The sequence below is a fragment of the Dermacentor andersoni genome, chromosome 2 (assembly GCF_023375885.2).
Source record: "Dermacentor andersoni chromosome 2, qqDerAnde1_hic_scaffold, whole genome shotgun sequence".
NCBI classification, from domain to species: domain Eukaryota; kingdom Metazoa; phylum Arthropoda; class Arachnida; order Ixodida; family Ixodidae; genus Dermacentor; species Dermacentor andersoni.
In genome coordinates this window covers 101,744,119-101,762,435 of record NC_092815.1, presented here as the reverse complement: position 1 = coordinate 101,762,435, position 18,317 = coordinate 101,744,119, and the positions used below count along the sequence as shown (strand labels likewise).

At 43.5% G+C, this 18,317-nt stretch overlaps 1 long non-coding RNA gene across 1 annotated transcript; it reads left to right on the top strand.

Annotated features, from left to right (window-relative positions):
- The first annotated feature begins 745 nt into the window (after nucleotides 1-745).
- LOC126518574 (uncharacterized) lies at nucleotides 746-16,665 on the top strand. Its single transcript, XR_008609966.2, has 4 exons — nucleotides 746-1,001; nucleotides 2,397-2,485; nucleotides 10,693-10,752; nucleotides 15,193-16,665. It is a non-coding gene; the product is annotated as an uncharacterized lncRNA (long non-coding RNA).
- Nucleotides 16,666-18,317: the final 1,652 nt, after the last annotated feature.

The window sequence follows — 18,317 nt, the reverse complement described above, 5'->3', positions numbered from 1 at the left end:
GCCACAATCCCTCCTCTTCAAGGCGACGATATATACCGTTCGTTTCGGCTTCACGAAGGTTCCTATCTTAGTGGCAAATCGTGAGCAGAGAACCCCCTTATTTCAAGAAAGACTGGGAAACCTGTGCGCGCCGTTTCTGGCGAGAAGATGGATGACTTTCTGTTTGTTTTCCTATAGGTGGCTCCGGAAAGTATAGGGGCTGTTAGAAGACACGTTGAAGACTGCTCTGATTTCTTCGCAGCAGAAAACTGATATGCACAATCCTGTTTGTTGTCGCGTAGCCAAAAATGAAAAGCATTGAGCTTCGTGGAACTTGTGACGTAAACCGCCGTATAAGGTTTGTGGTCCACACCGCCGCTTTTGGACGCGTGAGCTCCGTACACGAAGCCAAAGACGGAGTGCAATGATGGGCATTAGTACGACGAATAGAATTGGAACAAACAGCGCCGAGTTAATGCTCGGCGAGTGGCCGTTAATATACGGAGTGGTCTATATACCCCTCCGTATACACTGTAAAAAATTTCCGTAATTTTACGGTCAAACCTGCCGTAAAATTTACGTAGACCGTTCAGTTTCATGAAAAACGGCAGAATTCTACGTAAAAAAACGGACGTGAGCTCTGTTTTCGAAATACGGAGAACCGTCCGTAATTTCATGTGGAGGGCAACTGAGCATGTTAAGAGCGAAAAATCAACACGCAACGAATATAAAGAAAAGACACGGCCCACGTTTACCAGCAGTTACATAATATCACCATGGGTAACGCTGCTTGAACATTATTCATAGGCGAATCGTAAGTACGCACACACAAACGGAAGAGGTTTCAGCGGTGGCGCTGCTTACCACCCTTCATCGCTTCTACACGACGGGTTGCATTTCTCCGCCTCAACAGTACAGAGTGGACAGCGGCTGGAAATGGCGGTGTGCGGTGGTGGTGTACCTGTTGCATTTGGGATTTCACTGAGAGAATAAGAAGGAATCGACGATGGACTGCTACGCAAGTAAGTGATCTAAGTGTCCTTTTTTGTTGTCGGTGCACGTCGCGAGTGCGAAATGCACCGCGATAGCCGGTGACGGGCTCAACTGTGTTGTGTGAACATGCCCTGTCAATGCCCTGTAACGACATTCCCGCTTGGCCATGAGGATTGATAAAGCCGCGGCATTGCGAGTCTGTGACAAATGGTGTAGCGTTTGTTGTGCTGATTTCATATAGAGTACATTGAGACGCGTAGGCAACATCAGCGACGATGTCGTCTGTAGCAGTTCGTTATCGGCTGTATGTGGCAGCTGGTTTACTGACGTTGGCATTCCAGTTTTGCAACGTGTTGTGATGTGTTCTTGGCATTCCAAAATAAAGTGAAGTTACTGTTCCCCTTAGCAGTCTCTCACGGCGCGGTGTAACACTATGTTAGCCGTATTCGGCGACGCATTGCATCACAGCGAAATTCTATTTTTCCTTAAGCTTAGGACGCAGTGTGCTTGGCGTGCATAATCGCTGTGTTCATACCCGTAATTGAAAGACTGCTTCTGGAATTGAAAGTCTGCTTGTGTATGAAGACCTCATAGAGCATGTTGCATGCGATGCCCCTACATCACAATGAATGGACGGTGTAGCGTGCTTGCTGCCGTAACCTCGTGCGATCTGCAGTGTTAGGTAACACGGTGCCTTGGAACACTTTGGGATCGAGCCCGAGCAATCGTGCGCGATCGCACTTGAAAGTGTGCGCGTGATACCCAATAAGGGTCGCTGGAGAAGAAATTGATTATTTTGCTAGCTTGTAATCGGCATCAGATGTTCCGCGAATTTTTGTTTTTGTTTTGTTTTTACTCCAGACAGCTACCAGGCTGACTATCAACGTTCTGACGCAATACGTCAGCATTTAACGTAATCTGGGAGTGGATTGCCACGTAAATTTTGCCCATCTGCGGCCGTAATTGTAAAGCAAGTGCATGTGATAAGTAATTTTTAACGTAACCTTGACACAGAATAGCGGTGCCCAAAAGTGTGTAATGGACATCCAAAGTTACAAATGTCCCAAACTGGTATAAAAAAATCAAAAGGTGTGTCAACACTGATGTTAAAGGCTGGTTCTAATACTGACTGTCTCTAGTTGCGTAGACTAATTTTCAGCATATAGGCATCAATACAATAATTATACTAAAATACATGTGAGTTATGTAGAGCAAAATGTCTGCTGTTTTGCCGAATAGAAGGTGCTTCACGAAGTCTTTCTTTAAATGAGTTGAACGATACAATTGAAGACACCAAACAATACCACAGCAATCGGTAATTCGGTGACAAGCTTATGTGCAAGAGTATTTGTATATGAAAATGTTTTTGCTTTACTGTGGACGACCGGTCTGAAAATACCTGATATTATTTGCTTCAATTGCAGCTATTGCACCAGTGAAGGATGTCTGTGTGCCGGTTCGTGCTCAGTTGTAGTGTGTCACAGCAGTCTGTCTAGTGGTGCTCTTTGTTCTGGTAAGCTGTGCCATTCTATTGTATATCTGTCTTGCATATGCAGTCTTAATAGACAGTGACTGCAAATGTTGGTGGAATGACGAGGCCTATGAAAGTAGAGTAATTTTGCAGATGCATTCAAAGGATAATTAATGTTTTTGTTTTCCTGTGGCAACAAATTGGTTCAGTATGTGCACGTCGACTTGAAAGGGATATTGTTTCATACTTGACTTGGTTGCACATATGAGTGGTGTTTAAAAAACATTTATAGTGCCAGAGTTCAACATTTGAGGCACCAGATAAAACAGGCACCAATAAAATAACTGTTTGTCTAGTGTTGGCTTAATGAGTATGCAACAACACTGCACACTGATCGTTAGCACTGTCATGCATGGGCTCCATGGTAACTAAGATTAGCCACGAATAAGCTCACTGTGAGCTAGTGTTGAGCTAACTACAACAGGTGAGTATGCGATGATGTAATTAAGTACAACATTGGAAGACAATGTAACAATGTAAAATTATAGCCTGAGCTCGCAGCTGCGTTGCGTGGTCAGGCGACCAAAAGATATGAATACTAAAAGGGAACGAACAGTGCTACTGCCAGTACGAAGTGACAGCGTTGTACACAGCAACATATTCCCTTTGTCCTGTCTGTAGCCCTGTTCGGTTCCCTCCTAAACATGCACCAAGCAGCCCAATTCAGAACGGTCCGGCAGGTTGATCTGAATACTTCAATTTGCCAAGCAGGTTAAGTGATGACACGCTAGCACAATGGGAGCTATTCTGAAAGTTATGTCTGCTATGAAAATGTGTCATGAAGATACTTCAGTGCTAAAAATTTGGTGTACAACTGCGCAAAGCAGCATCAATAGCTATGTTGCTCCCCCATGTTGTGTCAAGGGTCTGTGCATGTTTTGTAAGATAATCCTTGAGTCGTCGGCCGGTTTGTCCTACATAATTGCGGCTGCAGGACAGTGGGATATTGTAAACAGCACCAACCGTAGTACCTATGAACTCCAGCACATACATTTTTATGTAAACTTCACGTGTTGCCCTGGTCCGGTTAACATTTTGTACATGCCCAGATTGCTTGGCACTGAAAATAAAAAGGTAGTTTCAACTCTCTGAGCAATTTGCTTGAATTGATGGTTGCCTTTGTGTACAGATTGCATAACAGTCATAGGCTTTGGCTTTCTCGAAGTTGTCTGACCGGAGATGTCAGCTATGTTCAACTCCATTAAATGCTTCTTGGCAATGCATGCTAAAAGGCAGTGCGAACGCACTGTTAAAAACAAACATTGTACGTGGTTATGAAAGCTCCCCTCCACGTCTGGCTGGTACCAAGTGTTAAATGCGCTCTCCGGTGTTCCTGTAGCAACAACATGCTTCAGTGTTCAGGTGCACCAATAGAAAAGGTAAAAACACCTTTGAGTGCAGGGAATAGCTCCAGCTCGATGCTCACCACAGAAAATCTTCAGGCCCAGATAGTGGAGCTTGCCTTTCAGTAGTAGTTTTGCTTACTTGAACATGTGTGGCACTTTGTAGGAGACATCAAAAGTTGCTCAACCACTTTAATTGCGACTTTTCACTGCTGAGAACACTGTCAGCTAGTCGTAAAACACTAGCTGCTGTAAGAACCAGCGTAGTAAAGGTATTCTGCTTCATTGGAAACTTTCTACCCTATATGACGTGAAGTAAGGCTACTAAAAGGGTTGAGTGATTTGTTTTCTGTCTTCTCTACAGTGCTAGATGAGCTCATGAAAGGGGGAAAACTACATTTCAATAGATGAAGTGCCAACAGAGACAGCACAGTCAGAAAGAACAAAGACAGGACAAGGTGCCACTTGCAACTGTTTATTGAGGTCAAAAGCACTGAATATATAACCATGGGGAGAGGGGGAAGAAAAAAAAAGAAGCACTGATTATGTGAATGTGCATGTGCAAAAATATGGAAGATGTATATGAAGGGAATCATAAGATTAACCAAAATCTAAAACTTATCTAAAAACATGCGTTCATTTCTGTAAATAGTCGGAGACGGTGTCAACACAGGCGTCCCCTCTTTTCTTAGTCTGGTTGGCCTCCAAAAGTTCACGTGCCACAGTGTCTTTGCTTTTAAACATGATTGTTGTATCAGGAAGTCTTGCTTCACGTAATTGCTTATTCTCATTCTCACATGCCTTGCAATGAAGCAGCAAGTTTGAGCCATAACCATTTTTGAGTGAAAGCTTGTGCTCCTGCAGGCGTTCATTAATACATCGGCCAGTTTGTCCGGTTTACTCCTTCCCACACTTCAGCGGTATGCAGTATACGACGCCTTCTCCGTACTTCACAAAAGGGTTTGTGTGTTTACTAGAACACTCTACTTTCAAAGTCATCATATCCAATCAGACGGCACAAAGTAGCAAGTTTTTGGGGCTCGGAAGAAACCACAGGAATTTTGTATTTCACGATGGCATGTTTAAGATTATGCGCTGCTTTGTGAGAATACGGTATCACCACTGGTTTAGCTTTCTTTTCCAATGTTTGACCTTCTTCACTGCTTCAGTTTCTTTCTTTTTGCACCTTTTTCAACGCCTCCGAAACTTTGCTCAAAACCAAACAAGGAAAGCCAGCTTTCTTCAACTTCAAAATCTGTTCGTCAAAGGTGTTGTGTGCTTTATGACAGCACATTTCTTTAAGGGTAAATCAAGGCACATAGTGGCAATCGCACGTTTAACAGTCTTGGAGTGCATAGTCTTATACTGCAACAATTAATTGCAGGGTCGGTATACCGACCTCGTGCCGGCAAGGAATTTCAGCCGTATCCAGTGGCGATACCATATTCTCACGAAGTGGCGCGTAATCTTAAACACGTCGCCGCAAAATATAAAATTCCTGTGGTTTTTGCTGCGCCCCGAAAGCTTGCTACTTTGTGACGCCTGATTGCATCTCATGACTCTAAAAGTAGAGTGTTCTATTAAACATACAAATCCTTTTGTGAAGTGTGAAGAAGCGGTCGTATACCGTGGAAGTGTGGGAAAGAGTATATTGGACAAACTGGCCGATGTATTAGTGAACACCTGTGGGAGCACAAGCTTTCGCTGAAAAATAGTTATGGCTCAAACTTGCCACTTCATTGCAAGGCCTGCAGGAATGAGAATAAGCAAGTATGTGAAGCAAGGCTTCATGATACAACGATCGTGCTTAAATGCAAATACACTGTGGCACGTGAACTGTTGGAGGCCAACCAGATTAAGAATAGAGGGGATGCCTGTGTCAGCATGCCTGTGTCTGAATATTTACACAAATGAATGCATGTTTTTAGATAAGTTTTAGCTTTTGGCTAATCTTATGATTCCCTTCATCTTCTGTGTTCTCGCGCGTGCGCCTTCACACAAGCAATGCTTCTGTTTTTTTCTTCCCCTTCTCCCCATGGCTATATATTAAGCTGCTTTTGACTCAATAAACAGTTGCAAGTAGCGCCTTGTTCTGTCTTTGTTCTTTCTTACTGTGTTGTCTCTGTTGGCGCTTCATCTTCTGAAAGCTCTGCACCAAGTAGCCCCACAACGTGTTCTACTGGAAAACTACCACTAGACAGTGATCTTCCATTTCTTGACCTCATTGTTTTCTTTGGTGAGTGTCATGTGCACTGCATCTATGCCCCGTCTTTTAAGGAGAGAATTCTGCCTTTCGCATCGACGCACTGTTCGGCTGTGAAGCTCTGTCACAGAAGCACGAAATAGCATCCTCAACAAGTTGAGGAGAACTTCTATACCCAGGTCTAACATTGGCCTACAGTGGTGTGACCACTGTTAGATCACATTCAGAAGGTCAGCCATAGTCTCAAGAAGACTGTTGGGAGAGCTAGAACATTTATTTGTCACGTCAAGCAATCTAGGTTAAAAAAGGTGAATCAGACCAGGCCTTGACGCAAAGTTTAGCAAGAGGCACATGCAGCAGTTCAACTGTGTGGTTGTTTACAACATCCTGCTGCCCTGCAGCTGCAACTAGGCAAGACAAATAGGCCTAATATTTATTTGTGTGTGTGTGTGTGTGTGTGTGCGTGTGTGCAATTAACCAAAAGTCTTAGCCTGCGCTCGTGTTGTTTGGCCTTCTCCCGTCTTTTCGTGTTGTCCCCAAGTAATCAGTCGGTGTCACATTCTTGTAGAATTTGCAGTTACGAGATTCATGCTTTGGAACATGATCAGAAGCTACCAAATGGATGACATAATCCCTCTACATGTGTTGGTGTAGATTAATGTGTCTCTGTAGTAGGGGTAGGGCATCATATACGCTTGTTTAGCACTTATGCACTTTTGTTTCCAGAGCTTGTGACACAGTGATTCAAACTATGTCTGTGAAAACGGTGCTGCACATTGCCAGGAAATGTTACAACACTTGTAGGTGAAGCTCGGTGTTGTGAGAGGTTATAGAAACTTGCTTTCAACTTGCTTTTTGCAAGTTTCTTGAGCATTTTTTAAAAATGCTTCTTTAACTCCCGCATGCATTGTGTTCATGACTCGCTATGAAACTGTCATCAAGTATGTCCTTTATGCCATCCGTTTCTAAAGATTACATGAATATAGTTAACCCTTTGAGGGTCGATCTTTTTCGCCATGTTCGACCGCCCAGGGTCGATTTTTTTTATTCCAGATTCCAATTCTTAGGGACTTATTTTGAAAAAAAATTACCATAATTTTTCTAGGGTGTCCGTAAAGCGAGAAAAAATTATTTTGTGTTGGTATATATGTACTCTTTATTCATGAATAACAATAATAAAAAAGGAAATAAACCTATAAGAGTAAAAAATTTTAATACATTGTTATAGTTCAAGGCTTTGAAAATGTGCACACGAGAATACTTCGCAAGACTCAAATGTTCCTGCTCTTACACTAATATGTACTATTATGAGCAATATGAAAGGGAACACAGGAACGCGTAGAAAACACCCTCAGACCCAGCTATATGGGTAATACGCAGCGGCCACCGTCGGAAACAAAGTGGAAAGGGGGACGCTGTTCTAACAACTGTTCGCACTCCCGCCATGCGTCTGCAAAGTGCGGAATTTCGCATCGCCAGCAGACAGTGATAACACTGTTCGATATTGCGTCACTCGTAACCTTTTGCGTCGAATCGTTAGAAAAGATAGCACTGTTCCGGACTTCGATATTGATTTATGGTAAACCTTCTAAACCGGGAAAAAATGGTCTTTAAGGGTGAGTTCAAAATAAGTTTATTGGCGCTTGCCGAATATTAAAGAGATATTGAAGCAAATGAAATAAGGCAATAGCGTTATCGCAGCTTATCCTCATCCTTTGTTTTGTTCGTTGGTGGCCTAATAATGCGTCATGCCACCGTCGACTTGAACGACGGCCTCCATTCTTTGAGGCAAAGACGCGTAGAGAGCCTCGATGAATGCGGTATCACGCTGAAGGCGCCTCCACTCATGTTCTATTGCTTCCCATAGTTGGTCGGAGTTCGCCAATTCTAGTGAGCTCTTCGAAAGGTTCACTCTCATACGGCCCCAAACGTGCTCCATAATGTTCATGTCAGCACCCTTCGCGCACCACTGAAGTTGCATTACCCCTCGCTCTTCCAAAAGGCGCGCCACGTCCTCCGATGTGTGAACGGGAGACAAATCCTGCTGGAAAAAATAACACCCATCCGGGTGCGGCCCGTTCAACACATAGGGGATCATCTGGTGCTCGAGCAGAGTGCAATACGCAGCACTGGTGAACCTCCCATCAGTTCTCACCAGTGGGCCTAGGCCTGTATGGGAAATCGCCCTCCAGACGTTCACAGACATGCGTCCACTGGCGGCCACCTCCTGGATATTCTGCGGACTAAAGCGTGTGTTTGCGGTCCACCACACTCTCTTTCGTTGGTCCCAGCGGCTCGAGAACGTGGACTCATCAGAGAAAACTACATACTTCTACCCACTCTCGCTCCGGCTGCGGTGTTCAGTAGCGAACCTCAGGTGAGCCGCTTTGTTGGCTGCGGTGAGCAGAGGTTCCTGTGCGGCGATGCGACTTCGCAGTCCTGCTTTTCTAAGCCTTCATCGTACCATGCTGTCGCTCAAGTTTTTCAAGCCAAGAGCACCTCGAACGTCCTTTGCACTTTGAAATGGTTTGTCCCTGACGGCAGCCACGATGCAAAGGTCTTGGTCGTTCGTTGTTGATCGAGGTCGTGTGCAGTGCGGCGCATCGTTTATGTGTCCTTCGTCTCGGTAAGCCTGGGTAATCCGGTTGACCGTTTTCATTGGGCGGCTTGTCACGAGAGTAATATTGCGCTGCGTATAACCTCTTTTAGACATTTCTATTATATCTTCCCGCTCTTTAAGAGGCACTCGAGGCATCTTGAGGCTACAAATTCAGAGTTGACTGCTCTGCGTAGGCCACTGCAGTGTGCGACGTGAATTTTTCTGAATGAACTTCGTGCAACTTTGTTGCACGAGAGACAGTTTGTCAATGTTCTATTCCTCTGTCGTCATTGGTTCGAGCGTCGCCGCTGTTCGAGGTGCCACTGACAACAGAGTGTGTCGATTCAAATAAAGAATCGGTTTGAAATACAGGGCAAACTTTTTCTCGGAGTACTATCAAGCGGTTGCACGAAGAAAAAAAGAGAATGAAAGAAAAGAAAGTAAATCGGTGTAAGTCACTGGCGACGACCACCGTCTTATCGGCTGTTGGATGATCCATGACGTAAGCTGCTCCTTTATAGAAATGCCAGCGTGGTGGGAGTGCCAACAGTTAGTGGAAGAGCGCTCTCCTTTCCCCCTTCGTTTTTCACAGTGCCATCCGCGTATCGCTCCGAGTCTGTTTCAAGGCCACGTGTTCCTGTGTTCCCTTTCATATTGCTTATGATAGTACATCCATAGCGTAATCGAACTGTGTAGGTGCACGCACTCAAGAAAACTGTGGGGTTGTGTGCCCATCAAAAAAGCAAAACGTGTGACAAACTTCCACTAATCTTCATCTTATCGCCAACCAGATGCAATTAGTTTTCACGAGTCTCAAAAAAAGAAAAAGAAAGGAGCAACAGAAGCGCATGCACGGCAGCATCCTTCTATGCGCACCCCTGCGAGCACTAAATGAGCGAGAAACAAGCAGTAGCCTTTTGAGTGATTAGTAACGAGATAGCCATCAGTTGCAAGCACAAGAAGCCGAAACCGCCCGAGAAAACAAAACCCAAACCGCCACCCGCCCACGCGCACGCCAATGCACAAGCGGTAGTACGTAGATGCGCAGGAGCAAACTAGCGCTATAACAAACCATGCAACGAAAACTGAGAGAACGAGGCGTGCAAAAGAAATTTCCTGTATTTCCACATAGTGGCAGCACATGACAGAAAAGGTTAGGAAATTGTTGCGCTTTTTAAACCTACAGAGAGCGCCGTAAATATACGGCTTCGACCATTTTTGTACTTCGCGGTGCGGTATATTTACGTCATTGACCCTCGAAGGGTTAAGGAGTCATGCTCCTTGAAACAATTTCCCGTAACATTGTAAAATACCACCTGAGGGTCTTGCATCTCTTACATCTGCTGTTTTTCACATCATAATTTAATAAAACTGCATTTAGTAGCTGCACAGCACAGGCCCCATTTTGTTTTATCACACTTCTTTGTCTTTTCTCCCCGTGCCCCAGGTCTTATTTCAACAACTGCTATCTGCAGGCTGTCATAAAATTGCTTCAACATTGTTGACAGATTCCAATATTTTTTTCGAACCATTCTCTCATGTGATCTAAAGAAAATTAACTTGATTAGCCTGACATGAAGATGAATTCGAAATAATTTATTTATTGTACTTGCTTGGTAGCACTGAACTGTTTCTTTAATCAATATAATACTTACAATTCACCTTTGTATTGCTGGGTACCGGTAGAGATATGGTTAGTTATTCACCAGAAAGGATCCCGAATTTTCCACCTTCTTAGTGTACGTTAGACACTCACTTGTTGCACTTCACAAAGAGCAACTTGTGGTTGCTAGGAAATAAAGGTTTACTGAGAATTTTCATGCTTCCAATTTGATTCTGTGTACTAGCATGTTTGTATTAGCATGTACTTCATAGAGTTGAGGCTCCATAAAAGTACATTCTGTCATTCAATGTCTGTGACATGGTTAAGCAGGTTGACCATATCTTATTAGAACTTCCTATGTTGTGGGGCACTTGTTTGAAACTTAAATTATGTGGTTTGGTGCTGTCAGTGTAAGCCTAATGTCGTTTTTTGTTCTCCCAGAAAGGACGCAAGCATTGCTGAGGAGCCATTTGACCTGCCGCCACACTAATATTGTATTTGGTAAGGTCTATTACAGATCTTATTTCGTGTAGTATGTGCTATAATTGTGTACAATATGTTCAAAACTTCAGTAAGTGGGCTGTGCGACAACAGGTGTTTACAAATTAATAATTATAAAAGGTGTTCAAGGTCATTAGTGATACAATTGCTGCTCACTGCTGAATTTTTTTCCGAATTAAATGATGAGCCATCCAGCAAGTGCGGCTCTCCTGGCTAATTATACAAACTTTCAAATACGGTTAATTTTTTATCACAAGTGTACAGCAGTCGGGGACAACTGTTCACAGCGGCAATTTCATAATATTTACTTACATGCAAAAGTGAGTCAAAGGTCAGGTGTACTTATGAAGTTTTATGAAACAAGTTCATCATCATATTGCTTACTTCATTGAAAAGTTTTTCGCGGAATTCTCACTTCTATGAACAGATCAACAGTTGTCGAACGATGGTCGTCTCTATAGCCAATGTTTGGGCAAGAGGCTTGTCTTTAGCGCACTAACAAGAGACTTCTTTGCCATGCAGCTTGAGCTGATCAGTATGAAGAGATTACATAGGATAGGAACACAAAGCATTAGTGGGCCTCTTCGGTTATCAGTCCTTGACAGTCCTGGACTGCTTAGCACTGCTGTCCCGCATTCGATTTTCTCAATCAGCTTTGGAAGCCCCATCCACCAGTCCGAGAGCAGCCAGTATCGCATTCGTTTTACCAGAAGTCACAGACTCTGCGGACTCTCAGAGCTGTCAGCAGATATTTGTTCAGACATATGCAAGTAGCTAGCAGACGGCGGCTGTCTTAAAAAGATGCACGCGGGCTTGACGCCATGTTTTAAAAGAGGCTGTGTGTTTATGTGTACTTTGCGCGTTCCAGACAGCAAATATCATGCACTCAGCTATTGCTTCCGTTAAATCGATGCTTCGTGTGCCATAATGTGATGTTTTCATGAGTGGTCGAATTGCTGCAACCTTAGTCCTTGTGTTTTTTAAGACAAAGCACAGTGATCAGGCGCAAATGCTTGCTTTTCTTGATGTGTTTCGTGAAATCTGTAATGCTCATTGCTATATGCATAGTAAACAGGTAGATTTCGCTTTTCAGATGAGTGAAACTGGTGGACGAGGAAACGTATCATATTGCATGTAGATATTTCATGCTGGTAGCTGGTGTGGCATACGGGGTGTTTCACGTAACTTGAGCCAAACATTGAATATATGCAAATGCCACGTAACTGGACAGAACCAAGGTAATGTTGTTTGCCCTCGCTTCGAGATACTCATATTCTTTTCATTTTGCCAGATTAAATAATTTGTATTCGGTAATTAATGAACTTCTCAAATATTATGGTTAATACATGCTACATAAAAGTGTTTTTCCTAGCGTGAAAGAAGCCTGCAAATACACACTAAATCGATGTGTGACTGTCCATTCGCAGCACTTTGCGTGTATTCACGAGCTTCTTTCTCGAAAGAACACTTCTACGCAGCATGTCTCGAACAACAGAAAGCTGTATGGGGAGCTTTTCATGTTGCTCTCCAATTTTCTCATGGACACTTCTAATCTAATTATAATATTTGAAAAGTTGATTAATTAACGAAGATGAAATATTTATTTTGGTGGAATGAAAAAATATCTGAGTATCTCCAAGTGACAACAAACAACATTACCTTGGTTCTGTCGAGCTACGTCACATTTGCATATTTTTATTGTTTGGCTCAAGTTACGTGGGACAACCTGTATAATCAGAGCTTCACCGATAGCTGTTGACATGTGTGCTGATCCCTTCTGTTAACCAAATTCGAAATTTTGCTTTTGGATGTGCAGGATTAGTAGACAGTGTAGACGTGCTCTGTCCTAGACACACGTCAGGCCTTCAGTAGACGGTTTCACGAGCTTTGAGGATATCGGCCTGTGCTTTGTGGGTGAACTGTGATGTGGCATAACCGTGTTTTTGCTTATTTTTGTGTGGCAATGGCGCTTAAATTTACAGGAAATGAATGAGCTGGCTTAAATACAGCAGTTAAGGGGCCCGAAGAGCGAGAGCACGATGTAAACTGAGCTTTGTTAACATGTTCAATGTGCTCAGGCTGCGATTCCATTATGCAAGCTTTATGGTTGTGTCGGCGACATGGCCTCTGAGACTGCACCATTTTGATGACGACGCTACTGAATTTGCTGGGTAGGGTGCTATCTACAAGTAGCTAAAAGCACGAGGTCACGAGATTGAATCCCGTCCACGGTGGCTGCATATCAATGGGGGCAAAATATGAAAACGCCCATGTACTTAGATCTAGGTGCACATTAACGAACCCCAGGTGGTCGAAGTTTCCGGAGTCCTCCACTACGGCTTGCCTGATAATCAGAAAGTGGATTTGGCACGTAAAACCCTATTAGTTTAAGTAGCTAATAGCAGACAACAGCAGCCAGGAGAGCGGCTTCCAATCACGGTGCTTTCAAACAAAACCTCGGACAGTCCCAGGCAGCGGGATCACATGACTGTGATTCGCCCTTCTGTCAATGCTAGCCAGACCAGAAGCCGCAGGTGGTTTGCGGACAGTCTGGGACTGCATAATTGAAGGGGCGCAGTGCTCCCACATACATTATGTCCACTGCGGCACAAAGGCCCTTCCTAGTAATCTGTAAATATATATGGCTTGCGCCAACTGACTCCATCCTATGCTTGCATATTTACAAATTTCGTCATGGTGCCTAGTTCTTTACCGTCCTCAACAGCGCCTTTTTTTTAAATTTATCATGCATATCATTTTTTGGCGTTCCGTTGCTTGTTGAGCAAGCCTTCATTCTCAAGCTCCATTTTTATCATGCCAGGTTTCAGTCTCTGTTAGTTTTAGCACAATGCAATGATGGTACTTTTAAGACTAATGGTAAGCTATAGATGGTGACTCAGTAATGTGTGACTTAAGTCTTCTAAACAATTTATAGTCTTTAAATTTTCTTCTACTGATCCAGGACTCCTGTGACTAATTGCCTTAAGTAACATACTTCATTGCCTTCTTGCCCTAGAAAATATAACTGGTGCCTTCTTGCAGGCCTTTAAAGTGGCAACATGTGTACTGCAGACAGTAGGGCATGTTCCGAGCCTGGCGAGAATGAAATTAACCTTAGTTTTCCAAGAAAAAAAAAGGTGTCTCTGCAAAAAACAATATAGAATGACCTGTTTAGTTAGAAGCATTTTCCCTGGATTTTACCGAATGTGCATTTTGGATAGACCCGAAGGAAATAGTGTTGTCGCTGCGGCTTTAAAAATATTTTGTACCAGACTGCAGGCCAATAGCATTAATTCCAACCAATTACCTCAGAGTATCCCCACTACGGTATAAAGAAGGAAAATTTTGGAACGAAACGTTGCACAAATTGACCAAAGTTTTTTTTCTTTGCATTTACTAACAGCGCAGAATTTGGCCATCCTGTTGCCATGAGTCGTAGAAATTTGAGCAAATAGCTCTGTCCTGATTGGCTCTCAAAATCTACGGGAAGTGCTCATGTTTAGGCATGTTAATGAATTACTCTACTTTAAAATTTTTTAGTAGAGGCTGGATTCATTTCAGAAATTTCCCGAATTAAGCGCATTCACATGAAGCAATGCAATCTGGAAAAATAAGTTGCATTATTTGTTTCGTTATGGGATTGCAAGTCAAGAAACGGACAGAATAAACAGTACTGCCTGCCAGAGCCATGTATTGGGTCCAGGCATAATTGCAGGCTTCTTAACAAAAAGGGCAAATTTTTCGGTGAACACAGTGCAATATTATAACTTTTTATGAAGCTGGGAAGGGTATGTTGATGCATTCACGACCGTAACTTTCAATTTTCACTGCTTGAGTAAAAAGAATATTACACATTGGTACTTCTTCTGTGACACAACAAACCATATCCAAAAGGGGCTGACAGCTGTCGTGACACAGTTGTGGTGCAAGCATGGTTTTTTGTATTGTTGCTATTCTACCAGCCTGTCAGCTGGACAATATCTTTGGCTTGCTTGTTCTGCGTCGGAAGTAAATAACATGCATGGTTTGCGCTTGCTTGAAGAGTGCTTCATTGTTTTGGGGAACAGTAAAATCTGCAAGGTTGTTTAATGGAGCAATGGAGCAGTGAAAGTTGAAAGCTATGGTCTGCAGTATGTGGCCATGGCAGCTCTACCTAAATATGGGAGATGTAATCTCCAAATGTCATAATGTGCACGTGACATCTTTGGCTGTTCCAAGCAAACCATCAATTGACTTGGGTCCTTTCTATCTGAAGCTTTTTATGCTATAAGGCTACGAATGAATATATATCAACATGGCTGAGTCTGAACCATTTCTTTTGACAAGAGCACTTGTAGGGACAGTTGTGAATACGAAATCATTGTTTATCTGAGTAACAATAGTGATGATGATAGTAAATAATTGAACAGCCTTAATTGATTGGTGCTTCTTTCTTTTCAGACAAAGCCGAAGGCCTCTGCAAGCAGCCAGTCATTCCAAGTCTCAACCAATCCTTCCTCTAGTCAGCCAATTTCTAGTGTCTATGCGGAAAGGACTTGCGCAAGAGTGGACACGGGACACTAAAAAGGCGACAAGGACAGGCGTAAACTTCCAACCGGTGTTCATTACAAAAAGGTATGTATATGTACTCTTGCACACTTGATCATAATCTGGTACAATCGTGCAAGTCAACATGGTCATCACAAATAAACGAGTGCACCAAGGCCTAAGGCGGCTTCCCGCATACAGACCCCAGATATTCAAATTCTTTAACAGTCAGTGCTACATATAGGGATGGCTTGCTAACGCAGTTGCATTCTGCAATAGCCGCTGCCTCAATGATGAGTCTAGTGTTTTCTTTCACACTGCTTGCTATTATTTCTGTTTTTTAAACAGTCGATGACATCTGCATTGGGAGCAATGGATTCCAAGGAAACCTTCTTTCCCTTTTTGTACTTTCCGATTATGTTCCTGTAGTCTCAAGTTTAGGGAACTTCCCATTTGGCCCACGTAACGCTGCCCGCAGGAAAGAGGTATGCTATACACTATTCCTCTTGAGCATTTGATGAAACACTTTCTGTGCACAATGTTGCATGATTTTGATTGTCTGCTGACAGGGCTGGTTTTATGACCAAGACTGCAGTCCTTTGGCTTATTTTCTTTAGTTACACCTATGTGATACTGTTCACAGGAATCTAGCAGTCATCCCATACATTCAGGCTATCTTGCATAAACTAAAGAAAATAGGCCAAAGGGCAGGAGTATAGGTCGTTTTTCCCGCACCCTACAAGTTATCTCAGTTATGTGCCGAAACCAGCCCTGTCAGCAGACAATCAATTTCATGCAACATTGCTCACAGAAAAGCTTTCGTGAAATGCTCGGGGGGGAGTAGTGAATAGCACACCTCTTTTCTGTGGGCAGCGTTACGTGGGGCAAATGGGAAGGTGCCTAAATATGAGACTACAGGAACATAATACAAAAGTACAAAAGGGAGAGAGGGTTTCCTTTAAATCCACAACTCCCAATGCAAATGTCATGCACTCTGAAAAAACAGAAATAATAGCAAGCAACGCACAAGAAAGCACTAGGCCCATCATTGAGGGGGCAGATATCGCGTAAGGCAACTGCATTAGCAAACTATCCCTAGCGTTGACATTAAAGAATTTGCATACCTGGGGTCTGTATGTGGGAGGCCGCCTTAGGCCTTGGGGCGGCTTTAGTGTGCTCTTGTAACTGATTATGATCAAGTGCACAAGAGTATATATACATGCCTTTTCGTAATAAACACCAATTGGAAGTTCGCACCTGTTCTTGTCACTTTTTTAGTGTCCCGCGTTCACTCTTGCGCTGGTCACTTCAGCATGGAATACCAACTAGCCCGGTCTCACACCCTGCTTTTTTCAGTAAAGCAGAATAAACACAGGTTTTTTCAGATTCAGGTGGCTTGTTGTTTCTCGAACACAAATCTGTATGTATGCTGTGTACATGTGGGGTGCAGAACCCAAGTGCAACATGACAACACTGACACGAAGAATAAGCGGTGTAGAAAACAATGACACTAGGAGGAAACATGCAAACACAGCACGTTCTGTGTGGTGTATTTCCTGTGTGCTATGATTTCTGCCCCATTTCCAGCTATATCTTAAATGATGTTGCACGTTATCCACATTGTAATGTACGACTTGGGTGGTTCATTGCCCAAAATAACTTATTCCAATGAACGAAACAATTTGGCTCGAGAACACGAGCATTCAAGTCCCCGTTTCTTCATTACCAAAGTACGGTCATGTACTATAATCGCAAGTACGGGGCTCAATTTACAGCATTTCCGTTTTACAGAACTCACCGTTTTTCTTATTTGCAAAATACGGTCAATTCTGTGATCACAACTACGGAGCTCACCGTTTTCCATTTAACGGAAATAATTTTTACGGCATGTCCGTTCTACGGAAACACCGTTTTCCATTTAACGGAAATAATTTTTACGGCCTGTCCGTTCTACGGAAACACCGTTTTCCATTTAACGGAAATAATTTTTACGGCCTGTCCGTTCTACGGAAAGACCGTTTTTCATTTAACGGAAAAGTGTCCGGCAACGTTTTACCTGCAACTTTGACCGTAAACTGAAGAAATTTTTTTTACAGTGTAGGGAAGGGAAGCGTAGTAGGGGGAGGCAGAAAGTTAGGTGGGCGGATGAGATTAAGAAGTTTGCAGGGACAACATGGCCACAATTAGTACATGACCGGGGTAGCTGGAGAAGTATGGGAGAGGCCTTTGCCCTGCAGTGGGCGTAACTAGGCTGATGATGATGACTGCTACTTTGTCGCCAGTGGTATTAACTGATGGAATAATTATGTAAGTGACATTATCACCCTAACACTTTCCAGCTTGCCAGATATATTTTTTGCTACCATTTAATGTACCTCGCATTTCCTTACACATAGCGTGGCCGCATTATCGGAGGAACCCGTAGAAGTGAAGAGATACTCGACTTCGAAGCAATGAGATTAGTTCATTAAACCACTTTTCAGTATCAACATGTCTGGGAGCGAAATGCCGGGACTTAATGGACAAACGCATGTGTTTGAGATAGCGGCGTTATAAAACGTGTCTTCTTTTATCGTTCTCGGCCATCACAGCTTCCATCTGCTTTTCAGTTTAGGCAGCAGAGTCGTGTTAGCGTGCACGCGTCCGCTGCCACGGGTAGGCGTACACCGCCCGATGCCTTGCGGCACTTTCAATAAAGCGGCCTTCTTCCTGCAAAAAGGGTTATAAAGGAACCGAGGGCCGGAAGTGCCCCAGAATGGCGATAGAGAAAGCGCTTACAGAGATTTCGCGCGGAAACGAGGGAAGGCGATGACTCGGGCTCGGTTCCCATAATAAGAGAAACAAAATGAGAACAGAGCAAGCCGAACAAGAGACACGAAAGACCGAACCCCTTTCTTTTCGGCGGAAGTGCGCTTCTCCTTTATGCTTGCCAATTCGCCTTTGCCTTGTACAAGTGGGGTGCCAAGTTTGCTTGCGCCTGAAGCTGGAACGATGAGTGTGTTGCGTCGGTGCCGGGCCCGGCTCGTCGCTTTATACAA